The following is a 21582-nucleotide window of genomic DNA, read 5'->3' on the forward strand; positions in this document are numbered from 1 at the left end:
GAGTGCAGGTATTCAGTGAATATGAAAAGATGACGTTCAATATATTTTTTAAATTAAAGTTATTATTATTATTTTTTTGCTAATGAGATAGTATTAATTAAATAAGAAACAACCACATCTAGAGTACTGCCTTTGATTCATTTTTCCCCCTCTGTGAGCTTCAGTATTTTTGTCTAAACATATTCCCTGAGCAGCTGTGTATGTGAGCAGCTTACCTTACCAACACTTTAGAGATCATAAGAGCAAATTCAAAGAGTAAAGGTTTCTGGGAGTTCCTGTTGTGGCTTAGCAGTAGCACGCCCAACTGGTGTACATGAGGACACAGGTTCTATCCCTGGCCTTGCTCAGTGGTTTAAGGATCCAGCATTGCCATGAGCTGTGGTGTAGGTCACAGACGTGGCTCAGATTCCACTCTGCTATGGCTGTGGCATGGGCAGCTGTAGCTCCAATTTGATCCCTAGCCTGGGAACTTCCATATGCTGCATGTGTGGCCTTAAAAAGCACACACACAAAAAAACCCAAAGCAAACAAAAAAACAAAAAGATTAGAGGTTTCTGTCCTCTTCTTGACTCTTCAGTGTAGACAAACACACACATACACATGCAGAGAAAAAGAGAAACGCAAAATAAATGTAACTCATTTACCCAGTTTTTCATATAACATTGATTATTAGGACAGAAATCACTATCGATGTGTAAATGTGTACGTCTGTGTGTGTGTGTAAGCATGTATGTACATTTCCAAAAGCTAATTTGAATCTAAGATGAGCCTTGCAGGTGATTGGATTTTAGAATCAAGTGAATGTGTGAGTAAACCTGATTTAGATCAGATGTGTAAAGAAAAAAAATCTCTTCTATATTATGATTATTACATTCTTTTCTATATAGTGGTCTTGATGTGTTAATAATTTTTAAAGTAATTTTGTTTTCACTGAGAGTAGCACTTTTAAAGCTCTTTGGTGTAGAGACATGTGGCCTGGCTTCACTGATCTGCAAACAACACCCCCTCTGAGTACTATTATCATCCAGACGGTTTTCTTACTGAGCAGTTATGAAGGTTTATGACCAAGTTATAAACAAGAGAAGGGAGCATGTTAATGAGGTCAACACTGTTTCTGTTATGTCTTTGACTTATTAAACAGTCCCCCAAAGGGAATACCTTTTTCAAATGGGCTAAACAAAGAGATAAACTTTTACTAGCTGAAGACTTAAACTGCAACTGTACTTAATGATGTGGAGCTGATCTAAATTTACATGGAACCATACAATGATACCAATGTCAAAGCAACTATTATAGAAACCTTATTTACACATTTGTAGTCATTATCTATATAACTGTTTCTTTGTCTCAGTCAACTTGGGCTGCAGTAACAAAAATTCCATAGGCTGGTGAGTGAGACAACAGAAATTTATTTTCTCCCAGTTCTGAAAGCTGGATCAACGTGCCAGCCAATTCGGTTTCTGATGAGTGCTCCATTCCTGGATTGCAGGTGGTCTTCTTGCTGTGTCCTCCCATGGCAGGGAGAGAGAGCAGGCAGGCTCCCTGGTCTGTCTTCTTATAAGAGCCTAATCCCATAACACATCTAGCCCTAATTACTTCCTGAAAACTCCACATGTACACACTTTGAAGGTTACATCTTCAACACATTAATTTTGGAAGGATACAATCCTTCAGTCCATAGCAATGTTCATACGGCGATTAAGTGGATGGGAGGAAAGAAATATATCTGTTTTGTTATATTGATTGGTTTACAAATCGGCTTCTGGAGATTTAGGTTGTATGGGCTTTATTCTCCAGTATCAGAGGAGATACTTTGCTCATGGTCCAGTGATACTATACTGAATGAAAATATGTATATCACCACTGAGTTAAAGGCAAACATTATAGAAAAATTCAAATATTGAGTGTATGGTTGATTGTCTATGTAGATTAGCTCATTTTAGCACAATGGCTAAGAGCTTGATGGTTGCAGTTTTGTGTCAATGTTTCAATGCTTTATCAATTTGCAATTACTGTCTTAGCCCAGGATTTGTACGGCTTTTGATAAGGAAGTCACCAGCTTGCAGTTGGGTGGGGTGGGTAACCAGACAGCTGCTCATGCATACCAATGAAGGCTTTGTCAATGCAAATTTGGAGAGCCCTTTAAAAAATTTAGCCCTAAGTGTCTACTTTGAGCTTTGGTGTGATATGTGATAGGAGACCACTTAACTAGCAAGTTTACCTCTAATTTTAGCTTCACCTGAATTAAAGCTGGCGTGATACTGCATACTGCTTCAGACATTAGCAACTTTAAAGTGAAGAGAGAACCTGAAATTAAATGCAGTCCAAGGGAAGAATCACAAGAATGTCACTGGTGGTTTTGTGTTGTTTTCAAAACTTCAGGAAATCTCTAATGAATATTAGAATAAAAGAGATAATTTGCTTCTTCACAGGGATACATTTTTAATGTCATTTATTTCCTACTTTGGCAGCTTAAGACAATCTGCCTACATACAAAGGAGGGAAAACAAAACATGCTGTTTAGGGAATTGATTCTCCAGCAAATCCCTCTTGAACCAGCCAGGGTCCCCAGTAAAAAAGGGCGCTTTACATCTCCTGCTAACTCCTCAAATATCTGACCATTGGACTGATGAAATGTTCTAGCAACTAAGACAGCTGACAGATCATTGCCCCATTTTATTTTGGATTTGTGGCCAGCCCAGGGGCGTAAACTTTGTTTTTTGTGTGAGGGGAGAGAAAGTACACATTTTCCATAATTCTCTCCTAGATATTGAAGCGACCACCCCATACATTAGCTTAGTATTATTGCTTCCCCTGTGTAAGACGGGTGTCCCTGATTTCATCTCCAGTCATAGTAGTGTGGTACTTAAGTGCCAATGAAGTGAACTGAGGCCACCTGATCTCAGTGACTATAGGTGACACAGGGTGATGGCAGATGGAAAAGGGGACAGTTACAATTGGGACAATAGTCACAAAAACCAAAAGAGCAAATATCCTATAATTGGAGAGGGCTAACCGTCAGGAATTTATGGTATTAATTAATTAATCAAATATTCATTTTGTGCTGGGAAGTATTATAAGATTTGAGGACACAAAAGTGTTAAGGCATTATCTTTACCTTAGGTGATCAATAGGCAGACAAATAAAGGTATTATATACACTGTGGTATGTTTGTACCATTTACAAGGGAGAATCCTAGCAGTGAGCTAGGCCCCTTATGGGGGAAGTTGGGAAAGGCTTCAAAGGATAAGCAGAGAGTGAAGTTTGGGAAAAAAATCACCAAAAACATCACAGGGTAGTATACAGTAAATAAAAATGAAGAAACCAAATACCTACTTAATAGAGATTTAGAGAAGGGAAAAGTAACTTCTGTTTTAAGTAAAAAGGAGAAATAAGGTAAAAGGTGGGGAATGGAACTGGCCTTGAGTAATTTTTTTTGTGTGTAGTTTGAAGGTGGAAGAGTTGTTAAATCTGAACTAAGCTAATGCTACCTCCGTCCCTTCTTGTGCATGCAGTCTTTGGGGGACCAGGCCTAGTGACTCTAGGATAATTGGGGCAACAGAAAATTGTAACCTTCATGATGTAATTGGAGATGGGAAGACAGGGGTAAATCAGCCCCAGCTGGACTTGTGATTACCATTGGGTTTCCCAGTATTTTGTGTGTGTGTGTGTGTGTGTGTATGTGCTTAGACAGTAATATACTTTTCTAGAAATACATATGGAGTTAGCTTATTTTCCACTACAATATAGCTCTCTCTGAAACAACATGAAGTAGAACTTATATAGCAAAACAATAGTATGGTACTAGGGAAGAAAAAGAAATGTGAAATTTATTTCATTTAAACAAATTCAAGGGAGGCAATGTCAGGTTGCCTTTGAACTTGATTCCATAGCTCTTATACCATTCCCAAGAAATCCTGAGTAAATGTCTTTGGACTTCTGAATCAATTGCTTCCCCTCTGAGTTGTAATTAAAATATTCTTACCACCGTGTAAAGAAGGGATTCTTGGTTGGGTAGACTAAGTGGTCTTACCGATCACTGAATAACTTAGTCCTTAGTTGGATCTGAGCTTGGGGTTAGGTTTGCCAGCTTTCTTCAAGATATCTATTTCCAGTTGAGGACATTCATGATTCGGCAAACAGCTGTTCACTCAGGCAAGCCTCAAAGAGTAATGCCTGAATGTGGGTCTGTGTATCTTCTGGATATGTGTAGAACCAAAAATCTATGAATAGTTTGATGGATTAAATAGAGGCCTAAATTGGCATATGACATTGATTTCGTTTTTTCAATACTTCCTTCTACTTATTAGAATAATTCTCTCATGCATAGTAGTGCAGGCTTTACTGGAAAGTTTTGTTGTGTGGTGGAAAGACCACAGAGTTGTGTAAGTGTTTGGACGGAGCTATGGCTCCTTAGCTGTGCTTTGGATTACCTCTAAGACCCCAGGTAAGTTGCTTCATTTGGAGGAACTTTGTTTTCCTCCTATTTCAGTGCAATGAGTAAAACTAGTTACCTTTACAAGTCCTTCATATTCAATAGTCTTTGATTCTAGGGATTCAGTGAATAAACCAGAGTGATCTTAGTTTCAGAAATGAGACTTTTAAAAATCTATTGTTAGGGACATTTATATCATTTGGTTCAACTTACATCATTTAAGTTGACTACCAGGACCCAGATCTCTCTCATCTTGTTGTGAGACTGATAGGGAGTTTGGCAATATTGCCTAGATTTTGAAGTTGAGGCATGTAGAATGCAAATGGGAGAAGACAATTTGTGTAAGGTCATATTTGCCAAGTGAGTGACAAAACTTGTGTTAAGATAAAGTCATTTTTTTCCTATAGCTTTTAGATGCTTCTGAGGAGTTTTGTTTGTGCTAGTGCTATGCAATTATAAAATAACCCTTTGGTAATTTGGGGTAGCTTTTTTGTATAATGTTAGAGAGGTGTGATTGTCAGATCAAATAAGGATATTTCATTTAGAGTCTTGTGGGGAACCAGTTTGTAGGATTTGTCCCATCCATACATTGCTTAATTTTATTTGTATCTGACCAACTATATTAAAAGTGTATTATTTTACTCTAAAGCATTGGTTACTTGCTGCAATGTACCAAGGCATTGTCTTAGCTTCTCTAGGAAACCCAAAGATGATCTTTTTATTCAAAGAAAACCTACAGTTGAAGAATGTATACATGTATGTGTAACTGGGTCACCATGCTGTACAGTAGAAAAAAAAATAATGTATTGGGGAAATTAAAAAAAATAGTGAGGGAAACAGTTCATAGTAAGAAATAGAACTTATTTTTTTCAAATAAATGCTAATTATACTACTTATTTGGTTTTTAAAAAAAGAGAGCTAGAACAAAACCATCACAATGTTTGGGTTTTTACTCATAAGTGATATTAAATTTTGTTGTAGGCAATGACTAGTTATACTCAGAAACTTAATCTAGTTCATGTCTAATGGATAGAATCCCAAGTGACCCATGAAAAATGCTTGCTTGTTAGAAATACTTTTTCATTTGGTAGGAACTGTCTAATTTAATTTTTCTGAGTTGAAATATGTAGGACAAATTATAATAGGCCATTTTACTTCTTAAGAAAATTTAATTATTTGGCTTGCATGATACCCTATCATGAAAAATATTTTCACCCTACAGCTTTTTAATTGTTCTAGTCCAATTTCAAGTCAGAGGATGAGGGTACTGGTACTATTGATATTGATATTTCAATAAAGACTTAGGATATAGACCGTGATGAGAAACCAGAGGTAAAATTTCTTTGCTTGTAAATGTAGTGTTTGAACCTGATTCCACAGTTCAAAGACTCTTCTGAGAAAGTGAAACTCCTTGCACTGTGAGCATGAAGGACATTATATTTCCTAGGTAACATGGTACTTATCTCACTTTATAGCTGTGGCTATAAGGCCTTCCAATCTTTTCATGCTCTAATCTTCTAAATTTAGTTAAATGCTAGGAACTCATTCCTAGTGTCCCATTGTTACTGTAAAAGAGGTAAATACATCTGAAAAAATAGAAAAGGGATGGGCATGATCACCTAAAATGTTAGAGGTAATTGAACAGTGTCTACTTAGAATGATTTATGCTTTGAGGTTACAGGATTTGAAAGTCTGATAACCTTCACCAGGTTAAAAGGAGTGTCTGTTTATAGGTAGTGAGGTTCAGGAGCCTTGTATTCTGTGGCCTCCCAACTGTCTTTCTGCAGATACATTTTTCAACAGGATGAGAGAAACAGGAGATTTACACGAAATCTTTTCATTGCTATTTTTCCTACAGAATATTATTCTGTTAAACCAACAGAAGTACATTTAGATCTTTCCTTTCTCTTTGCTTATGTAAGAGTTGAAAAGGTATAGAATAGTGCTCAGGTGAAGAAAGTACCATTCTTAAACCATGACTCGGAAAACTTTACGATCAACTTTGTTTCATTTATAAAGCTTTGCTGTGTCTTCTGCTGGCTCCCAAGAAGGGTGGCTCCCCTCAGACCGTAGGTGTTAATGGGTATTGAAAATCTTCATGCAGAGGCCTGGCTTGCAAAAAGGCAGCTTTTCCAGTTGGTCCCAGGAGCCTTGCAGCAGTGGATGAGAAGAGTATTCCACCATCTTTCCATTAAATAACATTTCTGTTGAACAAACCTCTGTTCTAGGGAAGATTAAATTTGAGAACATCTATAGATAAATAAATATAGTTCTTTTTGTGACACGAGGGTATCGAAAATGTCTCTGCAGTGGCAAGGTTACAGGTTCGATACCTGACCCACTGCAGTGGGTTAAGGATCCGATGTTGCTGCAGCTGTGGCATAGGTTGCAGATGTGGCTAAGACTGGATCCTTGGCCAAGGAACTCCATGTGCTGAGGGATAGCCAAAAAAGAAAAAAAAAAGAAACTCATCACTGGGTTAAGGACCCAACATGGTCTCTGTGAGGACACGGATTTGATCCCTGGTATTGCTCAGTGGGCTAAGGATCTGGCGTTGGTGCAAGCTACTGCTTAGGTTGCAGATGTGGCTTGGATCCTGTGTTCCTATGGCTGTGATGTAGGGCAGCCGCTGCAGCTCTGCCTTGACCCCTAGGCTGGAAACTTCCATATGCTGCAGATGTGGCCCTAAAAATTAAATAAATAAATATATAAAATTTGTAGACTGTGGCTTAAATAAAATTGATAGATGTGTCTCCCTTAGGTCTTCCTATAGTGATTAATATTCTAATGCTCATTAGGAATATCCTGGTGGGGGGATGTTGTGGGCATGGTCCTCTAAATGTATTGGGCCAGGCATCCTCTTTCTGTTAAATGTCTGTTAATATACTAAAAGAATAAAATTTTGAGAAAAGTTGGGACAATGTTGCCTTAGAAACCACCAAAATTTCTGGCTTAGGTGAGGAGGTAGGCATGGAAAAAAGGATCCAGGGAGCTCTAATGGTTTGTCAGAGCTCAGAGTTCACTGCCTTATCAACACTCTCTGCTTTCTCCCTTGTGTCTCCTTTGGCAGAGAAAGTAGAAGCTTCTTTTTCCTTCTCCATGCCTTAACCTTTCCTCTAAACGCTAGCTTTCTGTCTTGAGGCTCATCTCAACACTGTCTGGAAACAGAGGCCTTGTGCATTTTGGCATCTCTAGTGGTACCTCCCTTGATAGTCTTTCTCTATTTCACCTCTCACTTTCAACCTATTCTTTGGGAATCTTTTTTGCCAGAGGCATCTTTAATGACTTTAAACCCTTATCTGAATTCAGAAAAAAAAGAGTTGTTATATTATTTTGTGTGTGTGTGTATGTGTTTTGCAATAAGCATATTTTTGAAAGTTTCCTCCTTTGTTTTGATGTGAGTTCACGAAATACAGAGCGTCAGATATGCACACATGCACACCGTGTGAAGGGAGAGCTAGGAACAAGAAGAGTTTCCTCTGCCTGTCTTTCTGAAAATGTGAATATGAAAAGGCAGGGTCTGGTTTGACTTCAGGATTCTGACCCTACCTAGGCCTGTGGTCTAGTGGAAAGTAACCTCTCTGAGCTTAGTTTCCTCATCTGAACCATAAATATAAGTGTCCTTATCTCATGGAAATTGGGAAGATTAGATGAGAAGACACATGGAAAGCATGGAGGCGAGGCATGGGGTTCACAGCAGGTAGGGTTCTAGTCTCTCATCAATGTTTTGTCTTTATGACCTTGCAGAAGATGACTGGTTCCAGAGGAAACCCTGGGGGCTTAGCTGGAAGGATTCTGTAGTTTTCAGAATTAGATCAGACCTGTCAGATCCTAGGAATGGAGCCAATTTTTAGCTGCATGCCCCAAGGTTTCTTTGTGGGAAAGGGCTTCTCTTCATGTGTACCATGGCTAGACTAGCCCAGAGCATGACTCTCAGTAACACAGAATTATGGCATGAATGCACCAAGATGCCTGTGAGTGGGAAGGGTAGCACTTGGAGTGGTTGCTTGTGTACTGACTGCAGACTAAGGAGTCAGACATCTGGCTATCTATTCTATCGCCTGCTGTGAGCCTCTGCATATTCCAACACTCTTTCATTGCAAAATTTGAAAGTGCCTACTTAAAAATAAAGTATAGATCCAACAAATCTGAGACCAGCCAGAGGGCCCAGAGTTCTTCCTCCCATCATGCCTAAAGGCATATTATTTGCCTCTTCTTAAGTAAGATGTCTCAAAATTTCTGAGGTTTAATGGAAGGTGATACCCAGTATCCTCCCAATTAACACAGGCTGTATATATCTCTCAGTACATCCTCTAACAAGTTTCATTTGCTCAGTCTCTTTTTTCTTTCTCTCTCTGCTCTTTGATATCTTTCTGTCTGTCTGCCCTCTATGCCTCCCTGTTTTTATCTTCATCTCTTTTCTCTCTCTTACTCATTTCCCTTCCTCCAACTCTCAGTTCATAAAGATGCCATTTAAAAATGAATATTCTTTTACCTGTAGCTGTTCCTTACTAAGCATCACAAGGCAAGCTGTATTTTTCCTGCACCCAAAAGAAAATATCTAATCTTTTAGAAACAGCCATCTTTTTGCAAATAGTAATTTTCATTTCTGTGGTTCTCCCATTCAGTTTACAAAGAACTCTCACATACCTAATCTCATTTAATCCTCACAGATACTGTTATTATCTTCACTTACAGGTGAGAAAAACTTAGGGATGTGGGGAGAGCTAATTGAATTAATTTATGTGATGTGCTTTAGCAAGTGCCTGGGATGTGGTAGGTGACCCTGAATTTCCTTTGTCTTTGCTTAGGTAACATGTTCAATCTCAATCAACAATTTTCTTACTCCAAAGAACAAACTCCACATTAAACCATAGCATCCAGGACACAGCAGTTGGTTGAGTTGCGCATTTCTGAAATGGTTATTTCTCTGTTTCCCTGTGTCTACTGTCAGAGATCTTTCTTTGTAGATATAGAGGGTGGGGAGACCTATGAAATGGCAATTTTTTTTTGCCTTTTCTAGGGCCGCTCTCGCGGCATGTGGAGGTTCCCAGGCTAGGGGTTGAATTGGAGCTGTAGCCGCCGGCCTACGCCAGAACCACACCAATATGGGATCCAAGCTGTGTCGGTGACCTACACCACAGCTCACGGCAATGCCAGATCCTTAACCCACTGAGCAAGGGCAGGGATCGCACCCGCAACCTCATGGTTCCCAGTTGGATTCGTTAACCACTGCACCACAAGGGGAACTCCTGAAATGGCAATTTTGAAGGACAGAGAAAATGCACTCTTCTGCTTTTGATTTTTTTTTTTTTAAACTTCAAATTCCAGCATTCACATCTGTAGAAAGGGATAGGTTTTTGTTGTTGTTCCCTTTGGTTTTTTTTTCGCTTTATTCATTTATCTTAGGTGAACCACCATGCAGAAAACACAATAAACTTACTTGCCCTGCAGTGCTCTGAAATTGAGGCACACTTGGGGATGTGAGAGCCACATAACACAAATATGATGCAAGTGGTGGCTCAGAGGAGTGAGCGCCAAGTGGTCATTTTTGTTGGAATGCTTCACAGAACAGATGGGCTTTTATGAGTTTTCTGAAGTTTGTTATTATAAATCTAAACTGTTGTTCTGAGGATTCTTTTTTTCTCCATACATTTTAATAACTCTATTTGTATATGGTGCTTATGAAATGCAAGGGCAGTTCCCCTCAGAACTAGTGTCTCAGGGCAATATAAACCTCCCTTGTTAGGTGCTCCAGAAATCTTGCTTTACCTATTCATGCTCTTTGGCTGGGGGAGTGGATTTGGCAGTATAAGCTGTGACCACACCTGAGGTACCATTCAGGGAAGGTCATGCAACAAAAACAAACTAACTGCCAGTTTTCATAATACACCCAAGGTTTATTTCTTGCTCATGTATTCTAGTGCAGGTTGTAGAGGTAAAGGATGGGGGAGAGGAGTGGCACTGTCCCTCACGTGGTCAGTCAGAATCCAGGTTTGCTAGTGCAAGAAAAGAAAGAACCTGGAGAATCACACAAAGAATTTCTATTACCACGTCTCTGAAATGACATAGAGCATTCCTTCCCAAATCTCATTGGCCAGAGCTGGTCACATGGTCTTGCCCACCTGCAAAGGGATTGAGAAGTACAATTTTCCATAGGCTAGGAAGGAAGAATAGAAGGTGAAATTTCTCAGACAGCTTCTCCTCAGCCTTGTTAGATGTTTACAGATATAATGAGTTCGCCATTAATGGGCATACACTTACAGTCTCCTCTTTTATTCAAGGAGAAGAACAGAAATACATGTAATAAGAATAATCAGATAATAAAAATACATGACCTTGTTTTTAATTAAAATATGAATTGTTTTAATACATAAGCAGCATTTCCATAAGACAGTCACCATTAATTATCATTTTCTCAAATAAAACAACCTAAGCACACATTAGCTATTAAGTCCAGAAAAACCCTAAGATTTCCTGGGTGAGCAGGACATATCAAGGTGGCATGAATTCGTTACGTCTTTGATATTAGGGCTCCAGCAATTTAAAAATTGAACATGATGGAATTCGAAATTGGAATTTTGGGAATTTCCTTTGATGCTTCAGACTTCTAAATAGTTTATAAATGTCCGTTTCCGTCTACTTTTTTTTTTTTTTTTTTTTTTTTTTTGGTCTTTTTGCCTTTTCTAGGGCTGCTCCCATGGCATGTGGAGGTTCTCATGCTAGGGGTCGAATCGGAGCTGTAGCCACCGGCCTATGCCAGAGCCACAGCAACTCGGGATCTGAGCCACATCTGCAACCTACACCACAGCTCACGGCAACCCCGGATCCTTAACCCACTGAGCAAGGACAGGGATTGAACCTGCAACCTCATGGGTCCTATTTGGATTCGTTAACCACTGAGCCACGATGGGAACTCCTCCATCTACTTTTAAATGCAGAAAAAAAATTAAAGGCAAAGTCTAAACATTTGAAGGTGAAAGGAAATCACTTGCCTCATGCGTTTCTGGTAGCATTATAAATTAATACAATCCTTTGGGAAAATAATCCAGCAAAATGTATCAAAATCTTTGCAAGTGTAGTATTGCTACCAATATGTCAAGAGTCATAAAAATGCTTATAACCTCACTAATCCCACCTCTGGGAACCTAATTCAAAAAAACACAGTAATCCCTTATCAACCGTCTCAGGTAACATTCATGAAAGGCAGTGTAGTTGGCTGCTACCCCAAAAAACTGCTTTGATAAGGTCAAGGTTTGATTAAAAGTAATGCATTAGTGATAGAGAAAATATGGTATTAGCTACGTTGTTTTCAAAATTCGGTATATAAAAATTCTTATATACTTAAAAGCATCTATTAACCTAAATATGCTAGGTTATTTGGCATAAACTCCTGGATGTTCCTTTTTTCTACAAGATCACAGATGACGTTGTGAGCTCCTCTGGCAGAATCCCCCAGAAGTTTTCCATTCTACAAACAATTTCTTTTCAGTTTCCAAGTAAGCACTTACTATCAGGAAGTCTGACACATTTTTCACTGTCATTCTTGTGTGTTTTACGTCATAAGAGTTGGCAAAATGTTTAAGTAACCAGGTGACTTTAAAAAATATTCATATTCCATATTGGCATGTTTTTCTAGGTCTGATCTCCCATCCATATTTTGAAAGTATAGATGACACATGGACTTTTTGTCCTCATATTATATCCATAATTTACTATATAAAGAGTAGAAATTATCCTGTTATTTTTGTATATTTTTCATTTTCTTTTAGAAAATTGTTTTCAATGGGCCATTTGTAGAAATAATGCTAACTTTACATTTTTTTTTTTTTTTGCCTTTTTTTGTTGTTGTTGTTGTTGCTATTTCTTGGGCCGCTCCCGCGGCATATGGAGGTTCCCAGGCTAAGGGTTGAATCGGAGCTGTAGCCACCGGCCTACGCCAGAGCCACAGCAATGCAGGATCCGAGCCGCGTCTGCAACCTACACCACAGCTCAGGGCAATGCCGGATCGTTAACCCACTGAGCAAGGGCAGGGACCGAACCCGCAACCTCATGGTTCCTAGTCGGATTCGTTAACCACTGCGCCACGACGGGAACTCCCTAACTTTACATTTTTTTGTCTATCCCTAAACTGTAGTTTCTAAGAAATTACTATTTTGTAATTTGGAAAAATGGAGAAAAATTATTTTTAGTTTTTCTTATAGAGGAAAAAATAGAGAAAACTATTTGCATAAAGAGAATCATAGATTTATTTCAGCATTATTCACTTCAAGGAAACTTAAAGTGCCACTCAAATATTAAAAAAGTTAAAAACAATAAAATAATACATCATCCACTATGTGGAATATTATGCAACCTAAAAATAATTCTTTAAAAACAATGAATTACCCATTTATAGTCCAATTTTTAAAGAATTAAAAATAATAGCCATTTCCTATTCTGTCTATGTACCAACCATGCTCTCCTCCCCACTCCAACCCGGATGTCAAACATTTATCCTGAAGGAATTAACTATTAGGGTGACTGAGGGGTTGGAGGTGAATGTAAGCAGGCTCTGGGCACCATCTCTCCCTCCATCCTGCTCTTCCCGAGCCACTCCCATTTAAGCCTTCCTGGATTCTGAAAAGCTCAGGTACACAGTGAACATGGGGTATATGAGCACAAGTTCAGCTTTAGCTCTTTCCATGGCCCCTGAGGCCACATCACTGAAAGACCTTGCTGAGAAGCTGAGTCTCACTTGGCTGTACTTTTCCTAAAGTAAGTATTGGACTCAGTGTGTATATTTATATTTGAGGGAAGAACTGAGATGATACAGTGGTTGCATTAGTGCAAGAGGTAGGAAACTAACCGAAACATTTTTGTTTTGGTTTGTTTTTAGTTTTTATTAAGGTTTTTTTTTTCTAGCTTTATTGAGATATGATTGCCAAATGAAGAGTGTAGATATGTGGGTTGTGCAACATGATTTTTAAAAGGTGTACAACATGATTTAATATATGAATATATTATGAAATTAACCCAATCAAGTTAATTGACACATCTATTACCTCACATAGTTACCATTTGTGTGTAAGCTAACTACTTGCAGCCACACACAAAGAGAAAGTCAGACCAGGCTTCCTTCTTAAGTATCTGAGAGTTTCTTTAGTTTCTCTGGATGTGATTTCTTAAGGGATTCCAAGAAACTCCTATGCAAAAGTTTGTATTTATGTGCTTCTTTCAGCAGACCTTCAAATGCATCTGTAATAAAACCTTCTCATCAGTGTTTAAGAACCCTGCTTCATAATACCCCAGCTCTTAAGGTTCACTTCTCCTATTGAAAAGCAATGTAAATACCAATTTCCAGTTGTGATTTCATTTTTAATGAAGATTTAACCACTTGAGTCACATAACTCACCTCAAGACAGCTAAAGATTTCTAACTTTTGAGCTAAAATGGAGGTTCAGACTTGATAATTTCATTTTAGCCCAATTATTCTGATGGTTTTAATAAAGAAGTCATTGAGCCTTAACATATATCCCAGTGGATATAATTTTTTCCAAATTTGCATACCTACATAATTTAATTCAAATATAATTATCGTGAGATATATATAAATATTGACAACATGTTTTTATTTTTATTTTGTGGCTTTCTGTCATTTCTTGGGCCACTCCCGTGGCATATGGAGGTTCCCAAGCTAGGGGTCAAATCGGGGCTATAGCTGCCGGCCTACGCCAGAGCCACAGCAACTTGGGACCCAAGCCGCATCTGCAACCTACACCACAGCTCATGGCAATGCCAGATCCTTAACCCACTGAGCAAGGCCAGGGATCAACCCAGCAACTTCATGGTTCCCAGTCGGATTCGTTAACCACTGAGCCACGACGGGAACTACAACAACATGTTTTTTAACTGTTTCCCCAGAAAGAAATTATCTTGGTCTCTCTCTCACATTCTCCTCTGGTCCCAGAACTACTACAAACTATATCAGAAATGTCTTATTTAAATTGTTTATTTGGTGTTTGGTACCTTTTTAATGAAATACAACCCTTGTTGTCCCACCTGCCTATAATTTACATTTCCGTGAAACCTCTGGTCTGCAAAGATGCATGATGCTACCGGAGCCTTAGTGCTCCTGGTAAGCTGAAGGGAGGAAAACTACTCAATTAATTACATTCTATGAGAAAACAGAGAGGAACAAATATGGCCTGCAACTGAGAAATCATAAAACCATTAGTATAATTTGAAAGTAAAAAAAATAAGTGGTTGTATATAGGAATTGGAAAATATAGATTCTCAAGGAAGATGTCATATCTCATTTGCTTTTGAGACTCAGTGCTTGGATAAGTGCAGACACCTAGAAAGCATTCAATACCCGCTGGTTGAATGTTTACTCTAAAAATTCATATGAATGACATTAACAACTGGGGATGTAAGGGATGCCAGACACAGCAAGGTAGTTGTAATCAGTGCAGATGGGTTTACATTATTTTGGATTCTTATCTTTTTATTGTTCTTTCTAAAAAAATATAATATTGCCATCCATCTTATTCATGTGATTTTAAATGACATAGAAATGGATGATTTGCAGATAATATCCAAGCAAATAATGAAAAATAATTCCTAATGGATCAGAAAGCAGTGTATGTAATACAGTGAAAAGTCTTCATTTCCTTTCAAGAAGCTAAGTGAGTATGAGTGTGCATTTTTGGTGTGTTTGTGCAAAGGTGCCCTTTCTTTCGAACATTCTGTTGAGTGTTTTAATGAGACATTAACTCTATTTGATCCTATCCACACACTATAAGGCAGTTACTATCCTTATTTCCACGTTACAGTTTCTCACAGAAAGCTGAGATTTAAATCATTTAAATAGCTTGTAAAAATCAGATAATTGGTTAGTGGTAGAACTGAGCTTAAACCAAACAGTCTGATTTTAGAACCCATGCTTTTAGCTACTACATGATACTACACTCTCTTTGTATTAGGAAAATAACACTTTCATGGGCTCTTGGCAAAAAGATTACAATTTTCATAGTGTATAGGGAGGTCAGAATAAAAAAAAATCAAAGAGATAACAAAAATTGTAAAAATGAATTTCACTATGGCTCATTAAACCCAGAAATAGTCTCCTACAAACATGATTGCTAGAATTTATCTTCTAGAAATAAATAATAATCTTTTTTTTTCATTTTGAATCCTTAAAAACTCCATTTCAATGTGTTCGCTGAATGTTCTGGTATCTCTGTGCTTTAATTAGTAGCTGTTTCCAAGTGTGATAGGTGATTCATGCAAGTCTTAATATTGTATATAATTGGATCTCTAAGGCAAATTTATCTGTCAGAGTAAAACTGATCTACAAGTAGTTCCCTCTAGCTAATACCTAAATTAGTTTCACCTGGACTCTGCCCTCTGCTTCTTTCTGAATTATACCCAAGGAAGGAAAGCTAACAGCTGGTATAGGAAATAGCAATTTTATCTGAAAGATTCTAAGGTGAGTCTAAGCTGATTATGGAAGGAAAAAGAAAATTAAACATATTTATAAGCCAGCTTTGGGAAAATCAAGGTTACAACTCATCATATTTAGTTAGAACTCACTATTCAGAATGGACTTCAAAGCAATATTGGTCAAGACTCTTAAATTAGTGAGCAAAAGAAAACTATAATGAGTAGGAGGTTTTGGATTCCTCTACTGTAAATTTTTTTTACAGTGTAAACATAGACTCTGTATATACACCTTTTTCTTAAATTTCCCCCTTAAATTTAAAGAAATTCAAATCCATGTTTACTTACTTTCCATGGGTAAAGTATGCAATGATTTCTCATTAAATGAATAATGAGCCTTACTCAGAAGTAGAGTAAATAATGGCTTATTTTGCCTGTTTTGAGAACACACTCCCATTTCCAAGTTATATTCTCAGGAGTGTCCCACTAAAGTCGGGCAGTGTCTTAGAATACCAAGCACCTAATTTGCCCCTGTGCTTTGTGTCTCATACCCTCCCACCACCTTCAGGACTTCATTATCATAGTCATCTTTCTGAATTGTAATACTTAATCACCTCACATTTACTACATCTTGTTCTGTTAGGCCATGGATTCTCTTAAATTCTCTCTTTTTAAAATATCTAGTCACAAATGGCCTCCCAAAGAGCTGAGAATTCTATCATCATCTGTTATTGGAAAGAATGCTGGTCAAGGAATTGAAATACCCAATTCTAAAGTGGATAAGACATTGGGTATTGCATCAGGTCTCTGATAATCATTTTCTTCATCTGCTAGATGCAGGTAATCAGCTCCACTAGTTTTGTCCAAAGTGTGTTGCAAAAAACACCAGTTCTGTGGGTTGCTCTCCAAATAAAATGATCTGCTCTCAAAGAAACTTGGGAAATACTTACATGTCCCTTTTAGACATCAGTGGTATGTGAGAAAGGCTTTCAGTAATCCTGAAGTCAAAAATGATACAAATATTGATTAGCTTTTTTTTCAGTAACTTGATAATTTAATAGGGATATCATTACACTTTATGTGACAGTTAACACCGTTAGTGGTTCATTGGTAAATACACAGGAAGAAATATAATGGACCAGAGGGGAAAAATTAGACCTTGATATTCAGCTAAAGCCAAGGAATGAGATCAAATAGCAAGCTTTCAGTCCTATGCATGATCATCTTATTTATATTGCCTCTTTTTAAAAGCAGAAAAGGATCCTCATTGGTGAGGAAAGGCATTTTTTAAATTAGCTTTTTTGTACATGATTTCCACATTGAGCCCTCTTTGAAGAAATGTGTTAGTATCTTGTAACACTAAAGTCCAGGAAAGAAAGTTGAGGATCATCAATCTTCAAATCTAAAACCTTCCAGGATTGTTATTACTGAGTAATATCCATGAATATTTCACTCTTAAAATAAAAATATGCCAGCATAGGTAACATATTAATCTGAATGCCAACTATTATTAGCCTTTCATTTATTTTCCCCTTTTAAACAAGTAGTTATTCAGTATATACTAAAAGAACCTACAGACAGAGATTAAATTACAGTTGATCCTTTAGTGGCAAGGGTCAGCTGCAGGGGTATGCTTATATGCAGATTTTTAAAAAAGTAATAAATATGATAGTACTACAGATCAAGCTTGGTTGAATCCACAGATGCAGAACTGCAGATGTGGGGGAACCAAAGATATGGAGGGCTGACTGTAAGTTAGATGTGCCTTTTCAATGAGAAGCTAGTCAGTTCCTCTAACCCCCACATTGTTCGAGATTCAGTTGTACTCTAAAGGAGCTCATGGTGTAAAGGAGGAGGTCAAAGGATAAAGTTTAACAGTACAGCTTCTTATGGAATTATATGTGGAGTACCCTGGAGACACAAATGATGTTTGACCGAGTCTGGGAAGGGATTCTTATATCATTAGAAGAAGGTGCTCCTTACAATGAGTTTTGAGAGAGAGCCAGGATTTATCAGGGAAGAGCATTTTAGGTAGAGGAAGCAAAATAAGCAAAGGCTCAGAATTCTTAGCTTGTTAATAAGAGATCGCTGGAAATGTTTGCCATAGCAGTTTCAGTGGAGATGAGGGAATGGAGGCCTGATTAGATTGAAATGACACATGAGTGGGGAGATGTGAAAGTAGAGACACACTTCAGGAAGATTTTCTATGAAGGGAGTAATAGGGGTAGATTGGCTACTGGCAGGGGAGATCTTCCTGCAAGTGGGCTCATTGGAATGCAATCTTCCCCAACAGTGATAAGGAGCAAGGAGCAGTGGTAATGCATCAGAAAACTGTTGACTGCTGATGGAAGAAGAGAAAATTTCAGACCATAGCTGGAAAGGAGTATGTGGGGTGAGGTGCTCAGAGCCTTTTAAGTTAGGCAACTTAGAAAATAGTTAAGTGCTGAAGACACAGACACATTCCCCTATAAAACTTGACTGTGATGAAAAATAAAACTTATGTAATGGGTCCTGATCTCTCAGTTTAAATATCCAGAAGGCTTGCTTTATATGATTTAGTATAAAAGGATGACATCTCATTGAACTAGTTCATAAAAATAGAAAATTACCTTTCCTTTTTGTCTATGCTTATATATACCTTGAGGGCATCCACATTGTTTCATAGCAGGCTGTATAATATGTTGCTCTGAGCTATATAAATCCAAAAGTGAAGCAAAATGTAACCAGCACAAAGGTTTGGCTTGATTTTAAGAACTATTTTCTAGGGAAAGAAAATGTAATTCATAATACTCATTTCCAGAGAGGTAGCATTCCCAGCAAAGAGACCTATATTATTATAAATATCAAGTGATCCCAGTCCTGCGCATTCTCTCTACAATTTATCCGCCTCAAGTTGATAATAATAATAATGTGTTCACTTCTAAAGCATCTCAAATCCAAGGATTTCCAAGTGCTTTGTAAATGTGAATCAAATCTTAAGACACCCTTGTGAGGTAGGTGAAAATTGTTACTAATATTTTATAAAGACAGTAATAGATGAGGGATTTACCAAGTTCACAGAGTCATTCATTTGTTGGTGCCTGAGATTTTGGAAATAAAACACTCATTTGCACACAAACACCCATGCACACACACACACGGGTACACCCCCCCCCCCCAACACACAGTGGGCCCTGATTTCCATTGAAGCCAACAAATCAAAAGAGGCATGTGTGTAAAGAAATCATTTTAATGAAACAGAAGATATGTACAGGATGAAGCCCTGGTTCAAGAGAGGCAATAATCACCTCTGCTTGGGGAGACCAGGAAAAGCTACAAAGTACACAAGACATAGTCGTAACTATGAAGGATGATGAAGTATTTACAAGGCATAGAAGTAAACAAGGCAGAAAGTACATAGTGTAGAAAGCCTGAAGATAGGAAACTGCATGATGTATATATTTAAAAAATTGGAAGGAATCCTGCATGACTAGAGCAGGGGCCACCAGCTTAAATGCCCACCGGATGGCACATAGTTGTGAATGAAGTCACTGGTCTACATGGAGATGCTGGTAACTTAAAAATTATGTGTTTGCCATAGAGGACAGAGGCTTGTTGCTCACTTCCAGCTGGGTTGTTGCCATGCCATGTGGTCTGCCATAAATGTTGCTTTTTCAAGATAAGCCAGAGATCAACATTTTGAAATGGTCTCTATTTTTGAATGTTAGTGACTAATTTTATTTTTTTAAATTGTATACACCAAAAATATCTCCATTACATCTATAGATAAATTCAGCCTATCAGCAGCTATGTTGCCACTTCTACAAACGTCCCAAGAAAGGGATCTCAGTTTTCACTCTCCTCTTTTGGTTACAAGGAAAAGAAACAAAATCTAGCTAAGTTAGTCTTAGAGCTATATCTGGAAATTTAGAGAATCTTTGGGAAGCCTGGAGAACAAGCCATGGAAAATCATCAGAACCTGAGGGGATTAGACAGCATGCAGCACAGCTGAGGTCACACCTCATAGAGTCCTTCTGCTAGGCTCCTGATGGTGCTGCAGCTGTCTCCTAACTGCTAATGCCAGAATCTTGACCTCCCTCTGTGCATCCTGTCCGCAGTGGTTTTAGTATCATAATGGAGAGCCCATTTGGCAGAGCCATGGTAAAATGCTCACCCAAGCTTCTAAGGGAGCAAGGAGGATGATATTGGCCCATCAGGTTCCAGATTGGGAAGTCTTGATTCTCACCAAGGCTCACATATTGAAGATAGATTTTCAATGCTTTACAGCTCAAAAATGGCAAATACTCAACATATCTTGAGATGATGGCATAGTCAGCACTCTCAGCTTGGCTCAGAATGATTACTTCCTGTGTGCTCCTGGGTAAGTTACTTAACCTCTTTGATCCCACTTTCCATGCCTATAAAATTAAGGGTCTTGGACCAGAAGGGCTCTAATGTTCCCTTAAACTCTGTAATTGGATGGTTTTCATTTTTATTATCATCAACACACAAAGAGTCTAGGAAATGAACATGACTTCTCTAAAATTTCCACAGCTCACAATTATTTAGAATGTTGAATATTTAGAATGACTTAGCACATTGGTAGTCTGGAAACTAATGCCTTTATATTAGCTACCAATGCCTTTATATTACAGAGCATTTCAAGAGACAAACAATTTCACCTTCTTTTTTTTTTTAACTTAGTTCTACTACAATCAGTAAATATACAAAGTATGAAGGAATATGTTGGAGTGTATCCTTTAAAGGCAGAAGTTATCGTACTGGATAAAAAGTAAGACTCAACTCTGAAAAAATTCACCTTAAATATAAATACACAGAGAAGCTTTAAGTAGAATGATGGGAAAATGTATGGTGCAATCTCTAAAGAACAGAATGCTAGAGGCTGGAGTTGTTATTAATATGGCATATAAAGTGAACTTCTGGAAAGGAATATTACCAAGAATAAAGAAAGAACTTCATAATGATAAAGGGGTCAACTCATTAAGAGGTAATATTCCTAAATGTTTATGTACTTTAGAAATGAACCTAAAATAACACGAAGTAAACTGAATTGAGAAGTAAAAAAATTCATAGTTATAGCTAAAAATATCAATACTCCTTTCTCAGTATTATGTATAACAAGCAAATAGATAATCAAAATATATGCAGAAGATTTAAACAAATAACCTGACATACATAAAACACTCCAACCAAAGACAGCAGAATATATGTTCTAGTCAAAGTTATATAAAATATTCACCAAGATAGGCTGTATGATGGTTCATAAAACAAGTATCAATAAATGTAAAATGATCAAAATAATGAAAGTATGTTATTTGATCACAACAAATTAAATAATAAATAAATAATGATAGGTAGCTAGAAAAATTCCAAATATTTCACATTAAATAACAACCTTTAAATAATTCATTGGTCAAAGAAGAAGTCACAAGAGAAATGTGATCCAAAATTTGTTCCTGGAACAGATCATTAAAACTGATAAAACTTTAATGAGACTAATCAAGAAAAAAAGACAAAACCCCCACTTTACCCATATTGGGAGTTTAAAAAGGAGAAATTACACTTCCTATATATGTTAACATAATACTAAGAGAATTTTTAAAATATATTTATTACTGTTTTCGGACAACTTTAAAGAAACAGAAAATCTTCTTGAAACTCAAAAATTGTCAAAATTGACATATGATGAAAGAGAAAAAATGTTAATCTCTGTGTATTAAAGTAAT

General features: G+C 37.5%; 1 protein-coding gene across 9 annotated transcripts in view; it reads left to right on the plus strand.

The window, feature by feature from the left end:
- LOC110261733 (uncharacterized) overlaps positions 1–21582 on the plus strand; it is a 1083992-nt gene that overhangs the window by 428342 nt on the left and 634068 nt on the right. Inside the window, exon 9 of one of the 9 annotated variants that reach the window (XM_084967489.1) lies at positions 20123–20216. The exons of the other annotated variants lie outside the window; for them this stretch is intronic. The gene's annotated coding sequence lies outside the window, so the exon portion shown is untranslated. The remainder of the gene's footprint in view (positions 1–20122; positions 20217–21582) is intronic. 9 annotated transcript variants of the gene reach the window in all.

The sequence above is a fragment of the Sus scrofa genome, chromosome 7 (genome assembly GCF_054392235.1).
Source record: "Sus scrofa isolate SSC_HxYL_T2T_F1_AM1 chromosome 7, Sscrofa_HxYL_maternal_Yorkshire_Landrace_v2.0, whole genome shotgun sequence".
Classification (NCBI taxonomy): Eukaryota; Metazoa; Chordata; class Mammalia; order Artiodactyla; family Suidae; genus Sus; species Sus scrofa.